Source organism: Mercenaria mercenaria, chromosome 7 (assembly GCF_021730395.1).
Source record: "Mercenaria mercenaria strain notata chromosome 7, MADL_Memer_1, whole genome shotgun sequence".
In the NCBI taxonomy this organism is placed as follows: Eukaryota; Metazoa; Mollusca; class Bivalvia; order Venerida; family Veneridae; genus Mercenaria; species Mercenaria mercenaria.
The window spans coordinates 76734735-76753863 of record NC_069367.1 but is presented as its reverse complement, the minus strand read 5'-3'; the positions used below and the strand labels follow the sequence as shown (position 1 = coordinate 76753863).

The following is a 19129-nucleotide window of genomic DNA, read 5'->3' as shown; positions in this document are numbered from 1 at the left end:
TATATTGTATATTTATGTTGGCTCATACTACTAACATCTCGAACAAATTTTGCTTGTCCCGTCGAGTTCTAGTGAACATACTTCGACTGTACTAACTGTTTACCGCCTTGGTAGCCTAGTGGTAGGGCGTCCGCTTCGGATGTGGGAGGTCGTGGGTTCTATCCCACGCGTCATACCAAAGACGTAAAAAATGGTTCTAGTAGCTTCCTCGCTTGGCTCTCAGCATTAAGAGGTTAGTGCTAGGATTGGTCAGCTCGGTATCAGTATAATGTGACTGGGTGGGGTATCATGCCACGTGTCTACGACGTGATATTCCAGTGAGACAGCACTTTGACAAAAACCATAAAATTTCATGCCCACAAAATTAAATGATTCTACAGTAACATCAGTTACCAACATTTCAGTATGACTACACAAAACTGTAAAATATTGATCATTATCCAGAGCAAAAGACTCATAAAAATATTTTTGCAAATAATACTGTTTAATAGTGCCTAGAATTAGGTGCTTTCAAGATGAAAGCTATTAATTTTGCAAGGCAACTTGCATGTTGTCATTTTAAGGCAGTAGTGTTTTGTAACATTTCTGCTGTAACTTGTTCATTATTTCTGCATTATTATACAATATATACAAGAAACGGCACAGTAAAAGTTGTTTAAAATTTGCAACACAGTGTGAAACATGGTCAACTTTAAAAATATACCAAGCAAATGCCATTTTTTAAACATTACTATAAGGGGTCCAATACTTTAAATGAATCTGGGATTAATTTTTTATGAAGTCTTCTGTTTTTTAAGATATTTATAATTAGCCGCACCATGACATAGTGCATTTGCGACCAGTATGGATCCAGACCAGCCAGTGCATTTGAACAAAAAAAAGGTCTTTCAAAGCCTATTGCAGTTAGAGAAACTGCTAGCGAACTTCATGGATCCTGACCAGACTGCGAAATCACAGGCTGGTCTGGATCCATTCTGGTCGCAAATGCACTATTTTGGTTCTCATGCCTGCGCTGAGCCTTTGATTTCGCAGTCTGGTCTGGATCCATGTTGGTCAAAATTCACTATTTTGGTTTTCATGATGCGGTTTGTTATATAAATGATCATCTATATTGTACTATTACAGGTTCGTCAGAACATCTTGGATTTTATGGATGAGGGGCCATTATTTAAAGGTTTCATGAAGGACTATGAAGCTGGTGAGTTGAAAGTGAAGTTAATTAACAGATTGGTAATAGCAAAACAATGATAAAATGGCCAATAACATGATATTTGCAATGAAATCTATTAGTAGATGGAAATGTTTTACAAAGATAATATATGCTTACTTATTGGCCAGCAAGTAACAATTATTAGAAACACACAATTTGACATGTATCATAAATATTAAGAAATGATACAGTCAAACCTGTGAACAAAGACCACTCTTCGGAACAAGCAAAAGTGGTCTTTGTTCACAGGTGGTCTTTATTCGGGGGGGAAGGGTCACTTCTCAGTAAGCCATTATCATGCTGATAAAAAGTATTTTTTACAGCTTCTTGCTTTCTTTATGTTCTATGTATTAATTCGGCCAGTGCAAATTTTCAATCAAGCAGTAATGATAATGTTTGCTATAATGCGAAAGTCATGAAAATTCGGTGGATTTCAAATATTTTCATGCCAGAACGATCCAGCTTGGTCGTTATTGGGGGACAAATATGAGCCTTGGGAATGAATTAGGCCGGTTGTTGGTCGCGGTCGCCAGGTGGTCGATATTCACGGCCTTTTTATGAGCATTTTGTTACAAGGGGACCAGAGGCTGGTCGTTGTCGACAGGTGGTCGCTATTCACGGGTGGTCACTAGCACAAGTTTGACTAATACAAAAAACATCACATATGTCTCAATACTCTATATACCAATTGTGTTCTAGGTCAGAGATTGTTACAAGCTGGCTTTGGATTGGTTGAAAAAAATGTAGATTCAATGAGACGTAAGCGGATTGGATAAAAATGTTACATTTACATATTTACAAAAAAAAAAAATAAAGTTTGTGTCAAAATCGAGCAATATAATGTTTTCTGTGAAATTTGGAATATTTTACTAGTGCCTGGCTGAATGGTGCTTGAAGGCAGAATTTTCTTTTGTGTGCAGGATATAAGGAGGGGTGGAGTGTAAGATGAATGTATAGTTTTTTTTTTTCCATAAATCTTTTATTTAGGTCTCCATACAGACTTGACCAGCTATGGTTCCTTGAAGATTTTATGACAAGACTGGAGGAAGCCTATTTACTAGCTGACAGTGCCGAAGTGGTTATAGTTGAAGAATAGTAAAGGTAGGACACAGAAATGCATTCTTCTTATGGAATCCATATTGCAGAATATAGCTATTTTACTTGTACTTTTAAGTGTTCAGGCTACAGTTACATTATGTAGGCTTTCTGAGGATCAAATGATAGTCTATCATGTGCTGTTTTGTTGGATAGAGCTGAAAAATTATTTCTCATTCTTGCAAAATAATTTCTTAATAGGTTCAGACATATCTGTATAGCTTTACAGCATTATGTACATGTTTTATAACATATTTTTAGTGCTGGTAATAGTGTGTCAGAAAAATGCCAAAATTGAATCTAGGAGTTATCAGAATTAAAATATTGATACATATTACAAGTGAATTATCTCCATTTAATTGTTTATAATTCTAATCTTTCAACTGTTTCAGTAAGGTATTTTGGGCTTTGAAATGTTATTTTTTTGTACAATTAGTTTGACAGACACTCTTGTAAAATGTGTTCTAAAAGATGTATTTAGGCTGTCCATAGTCTGAAATTGTGTGAAAATAACCTAAAAATGGCACTCTAGGTAAAATAAAGTAACTCAAGGGATGCTTGGCAGCTATTTATTTAAGAGTAAAGTACTTCTCAATAGTAAAATTTAATTTTCTTTGCAAGATTATGCTTTCCCTTATCGAAAGTTGAAGTTATTTTGCAAGTAATTGTGTCTTTATTAGTAATGGCAGCTTTGATCTTTGGCCCTATGGCCAGAAACTGGTGAAAACAACTGCAGTGGGTCTTTATTTGAAAGACCTGTAAGTCCTGAAATATTGTTTTGATAGTGTAAATAGTGTGTAAGCTCTATATAAACATCAGCTAGTGTGTCTTTAAAAGTTGTTTTATGTGTGTTTTTCAGGATTACATTTCTGTGCGGAAGGATTAAAAAACTACACCAGACTGGTGGCCATGACAGATGTCAGTGGGAAATTTAAACATGGACTAGATACTTTAATGTGTAGCAAAAAAGTTCATTGTTAATGGTGGTGTTTTTCTGTGATATATTGACTTGGATAGTATTACTCTTCGGAAATACAGAGCTGTCAATGCTGCAATTTTGTTGTGAAATTCACAATCCATGTCCAAAAGTGCTTGTTTTACTATACAGCAAAGAAGGAGAAATTGTACTGTGCCGACACCTATATGACAAATTCAGAAAGTGGAATATCTCAACAAACATAGGGTTTACAGTCATGAAACTTCACACACTAGTAGCTGATAACATTACAAATCAGTGGCTAAATGGATATTTCCAAGGTTTGTGAAAATTTAATTTTATTTAAATTTTAAAAATTCAGTAGTTGAAATTTCTTTGAAATTTGAGTAATAGTTGTCTCCTCTTGATTTGTCAGACTTCTACTATAGTGCAAAGACACTGAACAAGCAGGAAGCTTTAAAAAGGCTATATAAAAAGAAGACACATAGTTTTTCACTTTTATTTTAAGAAAAAAATATAAATTTAAATTTCTTAAAAAAAAATTTTAAAATTCTATTCCGCATAGCGTCTCTTTTTCTGAAGAATTTGTAAGTATATATATGTGAACATGTTATGTTTTTTTTTTTTTTTTTTATTTAACGTCGCACCGACACATGATAGGTCATATGGCGACTTTCCAGCTTTAATGGTGGAGGAAGACCCCAGCTGCCCCTCCGTGCATTATTTCATCACGAGCGGGCACCTGGGTAGAACCACCGACCTTCCGTAAGCCAGCTGGATGGCTTCCTCACGAACATGTTATGTAGTGCCTCAATAGACCGTGGATGAACAGTGTCATATTTATGGAAGCTGTTCATTTTGGACCGGATGGGTTTATAAATGAGGCTGTAGTCGGTTTCATAACAAGAGTAGGAGAGAACAAGAGTCGGAGAGAATGACTGCTTGTTGGGCCTGAATCTCGAACCGGTCACGGTGTATTACACATACAACAGGCGTCTCATATATGATATAAAGAAATTGCGTGATTGTTCGTTCCCTTGCGTATGAGACGCATAACTAATATTACACGAAATAATTATTTTTCTCATTTCAGTCAAATTCAATGTGCTACCGGCATTTTGGCATTGAAGGACATTGCTTACCAGTGTGCCGAGTGCGTTTGTCAGCATTATTAATGTATAACAAGTTTTCTTTACTCTGACAGGACATTGGTTGTATTACAGGGAATTACATGGAGGTTGCTTCAGTGTTATAAAATAGTTGTTGTTGTTGTTTATTATTTTATTTATTCATTTGTTTTTTTAAGTTTAGAACATATTCCGAGCTTTCAGCTTCAGCCCACATCAGGCCATCGTCAGATACATTCTGCCTTGAATGGGATGCTTCTATTCTGATTTGCTTTTCAGGTTTACAATGCAGGTCTGTGTTACTTAGAAACTATTTAACCGGGCTGATTTCCTGGGTCAGCCCCGTGCAGTTTCCTTAATATGTATTTGTCCTGGTACCGACTGGAAACATAACTTGACGGTATTTGTTTTTAAGATTTGCTCGATTCATTCTACTTCATTCTTTAGATGGGACTTTTCCTGTTGGGACTTTTATCCATGTTTTTTCTGTATGTTGTTTATTCATAACATTTATGTGTTTCAATTCTTTTAAATGTGCATTTCAAATACTTTGTTGTCTGTGCTGAAAGAGGTTGTCTGGTAATACTTATTTTAATATTCTTTTCACTATTTCAGCTAACATATATGTAGAAAATTATTCAGTTGCAGTGTTTTAATGACAGACTTCCTGTAAAGTTCCTGAACCAGTTGATATCAGAATGATAAAGAAATGATATAGATGGTACCAATCTGTGAATACTATGTCACTTTTTTCTATAGGTGTTCCTGATCACACTTAGAACTGTACGCACACACTCAGTTGTTTCTCAAAAAGGGCCAACACCGGTTCACGATCTTTCTTTTGTCATTTGCAGGCGATGCATTCCATACATTAGAAGGAATTTAGAATCATACAACCAGTCAGCAGCTACCCATAAACCAGACCAACCTATAAAGTCGAGCGGGCAGAAGCTGTGATTCCCAGTGTAACACCGCAGACTGACGGCTAGTTTTCGGTAAGCGATTTACATGTTCCACCGGCACATTTCCCTCTGGTCCTAATGTCTATAGTCAGAATGTAGTCTTGTCAGTAACTGCTTGACAGTTTCAGGAGTAAACTGAGCTGTGTCTGGCTCCAGTTGGAGTTCTTGACCTTCCGCATTTGCCTGCCTCCAAGATGGCGCAGATCGACTTTGCATTTGATGTTTCAGGCATTGCCCGGCTTAGTCGAAGAAATAATACATTTTAAGATAGGCTGTGATGTATTGATCTGTTTTACTTCTAGTAATTGTCATAAATATAATCACATATTGGTCTTTGCTTGTGGGTTCTGGTCTTTCAATCATTAAAATGTTCATTTTTCTGCAATTGTAGTGGGTAAATTATGCATATTTTACTAAAAATTGCATATTTTTAAAGTAAATACTCATTTTGATACATCATTTTACAAAATAAATAAGCTTAGTTACATAAAACATACTATAAGCATTAACTAGTGATATCACAGTTGATTTCATGAAAATCTGAAATTTTCAGAAGGAAGGCAAATTTTGTAATGTGCCTTTTTTTAGCTCACCTGTCACATAGTGACAAGGTGAGCTTTTGTGATCACCCGTCGTCCGTCGTGTGTGCGTCCGTCCGTCAACAATTTCTTGTCTGCACGATAGTGGTTTCATTTAAGTTTTTATTTTAACCAAACTTACACACAACTTGTATCACCATAAGATCTCGGTTCCTTTCTTGAACTGGCAGGGCCCACACTGGGCTGAAAAAAGTTGGAGCCACCTTTTTTGTCGGGAACGGTAGGGAGGGTGCTGGAGAGGTTTCCCTTCCTGCGGCGCGTTGAAAATTTTTGTTACTTCCCATAAGCAAATGGTGATATTCTAGCTATATAGGGGGACTTTTGAATGAAAGTGGGTATACCTCTAAAGCAAGTTTTGTATTTTAAAATGTTGTTGGATGTTTGAAGCAACCTGTCTGAAATATTTTTCCATTACAGCTTCTTTTTGTTGTGGGCCTACTATGTAAATGCATGGCCCGGGGGCTGTGTTTTTGGTGCTCTGTGCTTCCGAGAAATCTACCCTGATACAGGATTACATTTCAAATCCATTCCTAACTTTTAAAGACATTCAAAAAACTTGGCAAACACCTTTACTAATTACTTACTAAGATCACAGACACGGATCCAGTGTATTTTTATTTTTTTTTATTAATATAAAAAAACAACCTTTTTTCACACAAATTTTATATGCTTTCTATATGTTAGTCAAATGGAAAAAAAAAAATGATGACAAAAATCCGGTCACAGTGTTGTGTATGATATTGTGACCGGATTTTTTGTCATCATTTTTTTTTTCATTTGACTAACATATAAAAAGTATATTTGTGTGAAAAAAAAAGGATGTTTATATTAAACAAAAAATACACTGGACCCGTGCCTGTGACTAAGATACTGTCTGACGGTGGCGACAACGTTAAAAAATTCATCAAACCATTCATTATTTTGCCGATTTATTTATTAATTATTTGATCCATGGAAATTAAAGGCATCAATCATTTAATCTGCCGTAATGACAACAAAACAAAAAAATTATTTTAACCCGATAATCGGTTGCTAATTGATTGCAAATTGCATCTTCTCGCGTGTCAAGATGTTTATTACACATTGTTGTATGTAAAAGTAAACGCAGACTGGGTAGTACTATCCCGAAATAAGTTAATTTTATAAGGTAATATTATCGGAACCAGTCAACTGTTTTTTAACATAATTTCTCAGAGGTTACGATTTAGAACGTCTAAAACAAAATGGCGCTCCAAATTACGAACATTTTTTCATTTTCGCCACTCGCGATTTTTCTTCGCCACTTTCATCGCAGATTCGCCAAATGGCTCGAGTGGCGAACGACAGCGTGGGCCCTGACTGGCCAGATCACATTATGGGTTCCAGAGTTATGGCCCCTGAAAGGGCCAAAATCAGCTATTTTGACCTTGTCTGCACAATAGCAGCTTTATTTATGATTTGATTTTTACCAAACTGGCACACAACTTGTATCACCATAAGATCTTGGTTGCTTTCTTCAACTGGCCAGATTCCATTATGGGTTCCGGAGTTATGGCCCCTGAAAGGACCAGAATTAGCTATTTTGCCCTTGTCTGCACAATAGCAGCTTCATTTATGATTTGAATTTAATCAAACTTGCACAAAACTTGTGTTGCCATAAGATCTCAGTTCCTTTATTGAACCGGCCAGATCCCCAAATGGGTTCCAGAGTTATGGGCCCTGAAGGGGCCAAAATTAGCTATTTTGACCTTGTCTGCACAATAGCAACTTCATTTATGATGTGATTTTAACCAAACTGGCACACAACTTGTATCACCACAAGATCTTGGTTCCTTTCTTAAACTGGACAGATTCCATCATGGGTTCCAGAGTTATGGCCCCTTAAATGTCCAAAATTGGCTATTTTAGCTTTTGCAGGCATAAAGAGACTTCATTTATGGTTTTATTTGATACAAACTTCCAAAATATCTTCAACAACAATAAATCTTGGATTCCATGACAAATCAGATCCATTCGTAGTTTCCAGAGTTATTTTATATCTGATTACCTCCCCTGATTGTAGTCAAAATGGATTTATATCAGTAAGTACTTACAGGACTTATTTGAAATTTCATTATTGTCATTAGTTGGACCAGGCAATCAGGGTGTATAACTATGGACTGATTTTATGTCAAATTACCTCCCTTTATTTTTGAATTTAAAATGGGTATATCTCCGTAACTAATGAAGATACTGATCTGAAATTTCATTTATGTTAACAGATTTATTTGGCAGATCCTTCTTTTGTTCACTTAAAATAATTTTCTTTTGAATTACTTCCCTTTTACGTTACTATAAATAGCCTATTTTTAGTAACTTTATTATTGGCCGTAGGGAAAAACTGAGACCACTTTTCTGTGGTACAACATGGATGGTACCTCCAATTTTTAGGTGTATTTTGACATATCTGTACCTTGTAAGAATTTTGTTTTTCTTTTTGGTTAAATTTCTTTCCTTTGTTGTTCCTGTCCTTTGAACTTAGATATTTTTTCTGAGGACCTTCTTGTCCTCAAGTGCAATGATAACAGGTGAGCGATATAGGGCCATCATGGCCCTCTTGTCTTCAAAATTCCGGTTTCCGAGCCAATTTCTCCGCAAAGTAGGTCTAATGTTTGAAATGTTTCTGCGGTACAAAATTTTCTTTGCGATGACAATGTCTTGTGTAACTTTTCTCGCAAAACCCTAAGTTACAAGATTTTGTGGGGAAAATTTGGCTAAATCGAAAATTTGATAAGATTTAGGTGTCACCCCGGTATATAAGTACTTCCGGGTCGTTGTATCCTAGAAAGTAGTTCTTTGAAATTTTGAAGTTCCCAGTTAAATGCTATCCCTACTTCGACATGTTAAATTCCAAATGTATTTATTGATACTGTGTACATTTTTAGCTCATCTGATTTTTTGAAAAAAAATGAGTTATTGTCATCACTTGAGCGGTTGTCGGCGTCGGCGTTGCCTGGTTAAGTTTTATGTTTAGGTCAGCTTTTCTCCTAAACTATCAAAGCTATTGCTTTGAAACTTGGAATACTTGTTCACAATCATAAGGTGATCCTGTATAGCAAGAAACATAACTCCATCTTGCTTTTTGCAAGATTTATGGCCCCTTTTGTACTTAGAAAATATCAGATTTCTTGTTTAAGTTTTATGTTTAGGTCAACTTTTCTCCTAAACTATCAAAGCTATTGCTTTGAAACTTGGAATACTTGTTCACCATCATAAGCAGACCCTGTACATCAAGAAACATAACTCCATCTTGCTTTTTGCAAGAATTATTGCCCCTTTTGGACTTAGAAAATCAGTTTTCTTGGTTAAGTTTTATGTTTAGGTCAGCTTTTATCCTGAACTATCAAAGCTTTTGCTTTAAAACTTGCAGCTCTTGTTCACCATCATAAGCTGACCCTGTACAGCAAGAAACATAACTCCATCCTGCTTTTTGCAAGATTTATGGCCCCTTTTGAACTTAGAAAATATCAGATTTCTTGGTTAAGTTTTATGTTTAGGTCAACGTTTTCTCTTAAACTATCAAAGCTTTGCTTTGAAACTTGCAACACTTGTTCACCATCATAAGCTGACCCTGTACAGCAAGCAACATAACTCCATCCTGCTTTTTGCAATAATTATTGCCCCTTTTGGACTTAGAAAATCATTTTCTTGGTTGAGTATTATGTTTAAGGCAACTTTTCTCATAAACTATCAAAGCTATTGCTTTAAAACTTGCAACAGTTTTTCACCATCATAAGTGGACACTGTACATCAAGAAACATAACCCTATCCTGCTTTTTGCAAGAATGATGGCCCTTTTTAGACTTAGAATATCATGGGTAGGACAATATTTCTATTATACAAAAAAAATCAGATGAGGGTCAGCACCCACAAGGCGGTGCTCTTGTTTGTCATTTCTGATGTCTTTAACAGTTGTTTTATGTGTGTTTTCCAGGATTACATTTCCTGTGTGGAAGGATTAAAAAACTACACCAGACTGGTGGCCATGACAGATGTCAGTGGGAAATTTAAACATGGACTAGATACTTTAATGTGCAAAAAAGTTCATCGCTGATGCTGGTGTTTTTCTGGGATATATTGACTGGGATAGTATTACTCTTCAGAAATACAGAGCTGTCAATGCTGCAATTTTATTGTGAAATTCACAATCCATGTCCGAAAGTGCTTGTTTTACTATACAGCAAAGAAGGAGAAATTGTACTGGGCTGACACCATCAGATGTGAGTACTGTTTGTTTAAAGGGGACTACATGCACTCAATATAGGTGGGTTTTTAGCTCCACTATTTGGAGTTTAGGAGCGGGGTGGGTATTCTACTCACCCTGGCGTCGGCGTGACCTTTCTTGGTTGATGTTTTTCGGTAATCTTTGTTTTTCAGTCTTATCGCTGTTACTGTTGCTTATATCTTATTGTAACTTCACATAAACATTGTCCAGTATACAAGCAATGTATGTGTGGGGGCTGAGCCCATTATACCCAAGGTAAAGGTCACCAAGCTGTTACAATTCGGTTATTTTTAAGGTTGAAGTTTTTCGGCAACTTTGTTTTCCTGTCATATCTTTGTTACTACTGCTTATATCTTACTCTAAGTTCACATAAACATTGTCCAGCATACAGAAAAGGTATGTGCAGGGGCTGGGCCCATGATACCCAAGGTCAAGGTCACAAAGTTGTTATACTTGGAATTATTTTCATGTTAAATTTTTTCGAAAGCTTCGTTTATAGGCATATCGTTGAACCTTAAAAAGATAATGACTTGAAATTAAAAGTTTTTCTTTATAATCATCACCTACAGACCCCATAACTCTAGTTGTATTTTGACAGAATTATGCCCCTTTGTATTTAAAGGGTTTTTTTTGGCAATCTTTGCTTTCTGGATATAACTTGAATGCAATATAAGATAAAAACTTAAAATGTATCTGTATTATCATCATCTGCATGTGTGGTAACAATCCCCATAACTCTGATTTGTATTTTTGACCAAATTATGCCCATTTCATACTTAAATCTTTTGAAAAACTTAGTTTTCTGGACAAAACTTTGGTACTATATAAGATAATGAGTTGAAACTCAAAATATATCTTTACCATCATCATCTGCATGTGTGGTAACAATCACAGTGATTCTAATTTGTGTTCTTGATAGAATTATGTCTCTTCCTTTTAAAGGAGAGTTCTGTTATTGAGACATATATTCATTTTACTGTCAAATTGCCAATAGTGTAGCGCGCTGTCTTATGGACAGCTCTTGCTACAAAACTATGCCCCTTTTTAGCTCGACTATACAAATATAAAGAGAGCTATCCTACTCATCCCGCCGTCGGCGTCATTCCGCGTCCCCACCTTGGTTAAAGTTTTTTTAACACTCTCTTTTTATGCCCCCCTTCGAAGAAGGAGGGGTATATTGTTTTGCAGATGTCGGTCGGTCGGTCTGTATGTAGACCAGTCCGTCCCGGATGATAACTCAACAACGCTTGGGCCTAGGATCATGAAAGTTGATAGAAAGGTTGGTCATCACCTGCAGATGACCCCTATTGATTTTGAGGTCAGTGTGTCAAAGTTCAAGGTCACAGTGACCCGAAACAGTTAAATGGTTTCCGGATGATAACTCATGATTGCTTGGGCCAAGGATCGTGAAAGTTGATAGGGAGGTTGGTCATGACCAGCAGATGACCCATATTGATTTTGAGGTCAGTAGGTCAAAGTTCAAGGTCACAGTGACCAGGAAGAGTTAAACAGTTTCCGGATGATAACTCAAGATTGCTTGGGCCTAGGATCGTGAAAGTTGATAGGGAGGTTGGTCATGACCAGCAGATGACCCCTATTAATTTTGTGGTCAGTAGGTCAAAGGTCAAGGTCACAGTGACCAGGAACAGTAAAACGGTTTCCGGGCAATAACTATAGAACGCTTGGGTCTAGGATCAGGAAAATTGATTGAACATGACCAGCAGATGACCCCTACTGATTTTGAGGTCATTTGGTCAAAGTTCAAGGTCAGATTGGCCAGGAACAGTTAAACGGTTTCTGGACGATAACTTGAGAACGCTTGGGCCAAGGGTCATGAAAGATGATATAGAGGTTCATCATGACCAGCAGAATCAGATGACCCCTATTGATTTTAAGGTCAAGGTTACAGTGACCCGGAACATTTAAACCGTTTCCAGACGATAACTTGTGAACGCTTGGGCCTAGGATCATGAAACTTGATAGGGAGGTTGGTCATGATCTGTAGATGACCCCTATAGATTTTGAGATCTGTAGGCTAAAGGTCAAAGTCACATTGACCCAGAACATTTAAACCCTTTCCGGACGATACCTTGAGAACGCTTAGGCCTAGGATCACTAAATTTAATAGGGAGGTTGATCATGACCAGCAGATGACCCCTGTTGATTTTGAGGTCAATAGGTCAAAGGTCAATGTGACATTGAACCAGAACAGTAGAACTTTTGTTTACAGTGAGCAAATAATTTCTGTTCCTTGTGCAATTACTGAATGCATCAAGGGGGGCATTTCGTATTCGACGAGCTCTTGTTTTCAACTTATCTCTGTAATTACTTGATGATTTGATTCAAACTTGAAATACTTATTCCTCATCATCATCCACATCATCTGACTTCAGGGCCATAACTCTGGCACCAATATTTTATGAATTATTCACCCCTTTTCACTTACTTAGATTTTCAGGTTAAAATTTGATGCACTTTCACTCTATCTCGTTATTACTGATACGGCAAATATTAATATGAAGTTGATTATCTTAAGATGTCTAATTCTGAAGGTAAATTTTCATGGCCCTTAATTTGATATACAATTAAAATATAATAAACCCATTAAAATTGAATCTGACATATTTAATGAGACCATTAATCAATTTTTTAATAATTAACGGCCATTAACAGAGTATTAAAAAAATTAATGGTCCCATTAGTTCTTACTAATTAATGGGGAATTTAGGGGTAATTTTTTAATGGCACATTAATTTCATGCCAATTAAATTTTTCATGGAGTTTTAAGGAGCCTGTTAACTTATTTTAATGGTTTATTTTAAGCAGTTTTCATGGTCATCAAAGTCATTTTTAATGTATGGCATTAAAACTATGGTCATGAAAATCCCATTAAATAGTAAGAAGTAATGGGTGAATTTTAATGGTGACCTGTTAAAACTCTGTTAAAAAACTTTGAAAAAATTAAGGCCAATTTCGTGACCCGTTTAATGGCATGTGCATCCAGTAGTGTAATCTGAGCCCTTTTATACACTTTTACCAGATGTTCAATATAACACCATGATATACTACGATATTACACTTTGGCGTTAAAAACAAGGATAAACATCAAACAGATAAAGCCGCGATTCAAAACCGCAGCCTCCCAAACGCGCAGCCCATAACACGCAGAAACGCACCACACTAGCAAAAGAACACACAAATATAAGGGAGGAACTTTCAAACTCAGCAGATTAATTTAAGTTATCTCATTCCAAATGAGCTATTGAGCGGAAACCATTTTTCTATTTTTTTTTTTGTTACAGTGACCTTGGCCCTGACCTGAGTGACCCACAAACACATTCCCGACCTTTGTGGTTGATAAAAGTTAACTACTCACCAAGTTTGCTGACAATAGTTGTACACAAACTAAAGATTTGATTGGACCCCATTTTTCTATTCTTAGTAACGGTGAGTGACCCCAAATATAATCCAAAGATATTTCTTCAGATAAGCTTGCTGTACACTGTGACAGTAAGTCCAAACTAAAATTATACATCAAGAACCACCTTTTTATGACAACAGTGAGAAAAAAATGTATTTTAATAACTGCGACCTTGACATTGGCCAGTGACATTAGAATGACCTTTTATTACAAAACAGGTTCTTAGAGAGATCTGAACCGCCATTCATACTTTTCACAGCACAAAAATCTGCACCACGGTGAAGATTGGTTAGTATGAAGATTAACTTATGATGGCTTTGAACTTGACTCTATTGACCCCATATACAATCCCCGCTTTGATTTTTCCATAAGCAACTGGTGCTGCATATTCCATTACTTCCCATGAAGACTCACTCAGATCGAGCCTGCTAGCATTTTGCTTGGGTGCATTGTATGCTTCCAAAGGATCTTTTAACAAATTTTATTTTGTTTCAATACATCAATGCAAACGCAAGTTATTGAACAGTGATCTTGACATGCAATCCCGAACTTGAGCGGAAAACAAACCGCCACCCGCACGCCCAACGACATTCGCCATCTAATAACTTGTTTGTTGATGTTGTTTTTTGTTGTTGTTGTTTTTTTGTCGTTGTTTTTTTTTTAACCCGGTTATCAAAATTGTGTCCAAATTACCAAATCAAAATGTTTTAAGAACCCCCCCAAACCAAATAAATTATTTTAAAGTTCAAACAAGTCAGTGATACCGTGTTAGTTCTTTGAATTCATGTATATTTTATTATTTTCATCCGATATCTAAAAATAAATTAACAAAAGAACTTTCTACGAAATAGGAGACTCAAATACCAAACAACAATTGCTCAAACTGAACTTTAAATTAAACGTCTATGATTAATGAAAATGATTAATTAATTCTGCTTGAAACTGTATCCGAACTTAATAATGTAGCAAAGGACCGTTATATCCTACGTATTTAAACTCCCTCTTACAAAAGTGCTGTTTTTTTTTTGTTTTTTTTTTTGTAATTTGCATGAAATTGATATGCTTATCTGGTTTCTGTTGGAATATTGCTAGAGAAAACTGAGTTTTTAAGCTTATATCAAATAAAACATTAAAAGCAATTAAATTCCTAAATATTACCGTAATATTACCGTTATGTCGAGAAGAATCGTAGGTTATTTGCGGTTACATGATATATGGTGTATTAATGTTTATCTTGCCTCCTACAAGATGCTTGCATTTCTATTGGTCAATAGACGTCACGTGGAGACAGGATATATTCCATACCCTGCTAGTACATTTCAGATATGAATTTTGATTAAAAACAAAATGGCTACCGCATCGCTAGCGTAATTGAATCAAGTCAGATTATAAGCTTCAGCTATAGACATCGTTTTCTAGATAAAACATTTAGTGTTTTTTGCCGTTCTATTTTTTTTCCTACCTAAATTAGGTTCGTGAAATTAGTGGCATTAAAAAAAAGTAACTCTGTATGGGACGGCCGCGATTGCCAGGTTGAAATGTTGTTTTAGTTAAATCATCGTAAAGCAAAGGAATTAACACATTTGTAAGACACTAGTTTGTTGTAGGATCATTTAATCTACCTTCAACAAAAAGGAATTAACAGGAAACAGGACGAAAGCCGAAGTTTTAAGACATTTCTGACATCGTGTAATCTGATGATTTTTCGAAAGGATGAAACATAAAAGTTTTTTAAAACCAGTTCATAACTTGTATAAATGAGCTTCTGTGTTTTGTGATTCAGTCAAAATACATTTCATTTTACATTTTATGACTGGTGTTAATCAACTCATTCAACTATAATCAAAGCATGATGACCAGAGAAGATTGCAAGATTCCAGTCTGCACTGTAACTGTAAGTAGCTTTATCAATATAAAATTTATGTCAATTACAGCAACAAGCAGTGTAACTAATAACAGAAAACAAGGAATGTATTGCCATCACCTGGCTGATAAGAATGTGTGATACATTTACAGAAACCACACCATCTTACATTTTCAGCTTTGATCTGGAGCAATCAGTGTCATCACTGGTTGCTTTTCTAGTTCTCAAGAATTTTAAAGCCACAGCTTATTTAGTAATACGTAGAGTTTTGCTAGCGCGCCTTGCGCGACAAAAGAAAAGTTTAAAGCAAACGTCACGCTTAAGTAAATTCGTTATTTTGTACAGCGTGTGCCACGAAAATCATTCTCTACGAAGATTAAAAGAGCGTTCCATACAACACGTACATTCATGATTTCTGTCGTCTGTTATTTTACGCAAAAGAAATGTTCTCATTATACAACGTGGACATGAACTACACCAGCAATTACGTGTTGAATTTCTACCGTCAAAATTGTATACAACAGGCAATTATTTGCACATAAAGCAATTTCCTTCTTGTGACAAACATAAGCATTGATAAGAGGTAAATCAAATGAAAAACGGCGGGAGTTAGTAGATTTCTGTAATAATAAGTATATTTTATTAGATACTTGCTGTTTAGATAAATTAATAATTATAGTGTTTGCAAATCGGTATGATTCAATATGATACATGTGGTAAAACGAATTTTCGCAACAAAGCATTGTACCACCTTAAAAGCAGTTAGGTATGTATAAGCATTGCAGTCTTTGTAGTAGACATTTACGGATTAAGTCTACGTGGACTGTGGACACCTAAGGCGATAAATTTTTCAAGGGGTCCGTCTCAGCATAGTTTATTTATATTATACGCGATATGAAAGAGTTTATAACGGCAATAGGGTTTGAGTTATTATATCATCACTATGCGGTAGATGATATAAAATTTGGATGTGCCTGTTTTTAGCTCGACTTTTCGAAGAAACTGTAGAGTTATTGCATTCACTCCGGCGTCGGCGTGAAGTGGTTAAAATTTTTGATAAAGTCAAATATCTCTGTTACTGTCAAAGCTATTGACTTGAAACTTAAAATACTTATTTACTATCAAAGTTTACACAAGGAAGAACGAAGAACAATCCCCATAACTCTGATTGAATTTTTACAGAATTATACCCCTTTCTAATTTAGCATTTTTGGATATAGTTTTTGATGAAGTCAAATATCTCTGTTACTATCAAAGCTATTGATTTGAAACTTATAACAGTTATTTACTATCGACGTCTACACCAGGAAAAATAATCCCCATAACTCTGATTGAGTTTTGATAGAATTATGCCCCTTTTAACTTAGAATTTATGGTTAAAGTTTTTGATAAAGTCAAATATCTCTGTTACTATCAAAACTATTGACTTGAAACTTAAAATAATTATTTACTATCGAAATCCACACCTGGGCCCGTATTCATAAAGAATCTTAGACAGAAATATCTCTTAGAAGTCAACATTTTCTAAGTTTTTCTCATTTTTGGCTTAAAATGTGTCTTAGAAACACTTTTGCCTAAGAATTGTACTAAGAACAAAATTTGGCTTAGAAATTATATTAAGTAGGTGATTTTTCTCTTAAAATTTAAGATAGGTGGCCATTTATCTTAACTTTTAAGAATTATCTTAGAAAAGTAAAAATAGAATGGACGCCAATGACCGCAATTAACAGTTTTTTATAAATTGCATATTTACTGTATAGACTTATTAGAATATTGAGCTTAATTTAACTTGTTACAGGCTTTCCTAATTTCTTATTAAATATAGACATAAACATGAAACTAAGAAAAAATTATTCTTATACTTTTTTCGCTAAGATTTTTCTAAGTCGTTTTATGAATAAGAACTTAAGAATATCTCTTAACTAAGTCTAAAAAATTAAGATAAGAAATATCTTAGAGGTGATTCTAAGATTGTTTATGAATACGGGCCCAGGAAAAACAATCTGCGTTACTCCGATTCGAATTTTGATAGAATTATGCCCCTTTTTAACTTAGAATTTTTGGTTAAAATTTTTGATAAAGTCAAACATTTCTGTTACTATCAAAGCTATTGACTTAAAACTTAAAATACTTATTTACTATAAACGTCTACACCAGGAGAAATAATCCCTATAACGCTGATTTGAATTTTGACATAATTATGACCCTTTTTAACTTAGAATTTTTGGTTAAAGTTCTTGATAAAGTCAAATATATCTGTTACTACCAAAGCTATTGACCTGAAACTTAAAATACTTATTTACTATCAAAGTCTACACCGGGAGAAACAATCCCTATAACTCTGATTTGAATTTTGACAGAATAATGCCCCCTTTTAACTTAGAATTTTTGGTAAAAGTTTTTGATATATTTTTTTTTATTTAAAGTCGCACCGACACATGATCAAGGGGGCTATTCGATCTACTCCTTACCACCGAAACAAAATGGCGGCCAAAACTGAAAATATGAGTTTTTCTTACTTTTTATCTTTTTTAAGGATTTCTAGACCATTACACATGGCTATCAACCTGCTCCACTGTTTTTTCTATCAACCGGTACCTTTCACTTTGGAAACAGTGCTGTAATTTGTCTGGAATGCTGGTCATGGGATTTGAATCGATGGAAAATCCTCCGTTAAACACGGGATAAGGAATAGTGCGATTAGCAAAAATGGTCTTTTTTCCTAATTATTCAAATAGCTGTGAGCTATTTTTCTGATTAGAAGTAAAATTTCAATATATATTTCTTTCATGGTTAGTCTGGAGCTGATTAAAAGTCGTAATTTTAAATTACACAGTTTTTTGTCTGATGGTAAGGAACAGTGTACGAAAATAAGAGGATAAGGTGCAGCTCACTTCTTCAAGTGACCTTTTTCTTCGCTCTTTTCAGAGACAAGTAAAATTCTGAATAATGATATTTTGGTGATCATTTATAACCATCTCTTGCTCAATGTAGTAAGTTTTAAAAGGTATCCGCCTGTCTATCAGACACGTGATGTACTGAAAGCCAGAAGTTTAGCAAGTATTTAATATAGTATCCTTTGCCAACATTTAACTATCTGTAAATTTCTTTTTGGTATAGGAGGGTTTACACTATGTGCTTTTACATTTGTGTTTTGACAAGTGGTGCCTATGCTTCTAATGTTTTTGGAGTTCCCACTATGTGTTAAAGCATACATGTTAATTTCAGGGGTGAAAGCAGTATCATAAAATACGTTTATCAACACAGTTTTATAAATAAACGGATCTAAATCTTAATATTATGATTTGAAAACACTACTGCTAACATCTTTTTATAAAAGGACTACACCTTATTTTCCAGAAGCCTTTCTCCTAATGGTATATAATAATTCAAACATTTTAAAAGCTTTTTTGGGGAAGTAATACACCCAAAATCACTAATTAGGCGCAAATAGGTCGTAAAAATTCTGAAAAAAAAATAATTTTGAGGTATACAAGTAAGGTGCTTTCATTTCCAAAATAAAACATACCTAGATTAAACACACACAAAAAAAAAAAACAACCATGAAAAATTTCACTGAAGAAAGTTATGATACATTAAAAAACATCACCACTTTTTCTTTGAGGGTTTTCAAAATACATACGTGACTACACCAGTGATTAAAAAACAAA

The 19129-nt window shown here is 35.1% G+C and overlaps 1 long non-coding RNA gene across 1 annotated transcript; it reads left to right on the top strand.

Annotated features, from left to right (window-relative positions):
• Positions 1–1125: 1125 nt before the first annotated feature.
• On the top strand, positions 1126–10223 carry LOC123555296 (uncharacterized). Its single transcript, XR_008371809.1, has 5 exons — positions 1126–1198; positions 2198–2311; positions 3165–3562; positions 5224–5364; positions 9883–10223. It is a non-coding gene; the product is annotated as an uncharacterized LOC123555296 (long non-coding RNA).
• Positions 10224–19129: the final 8906 nt, after the last annotated feature.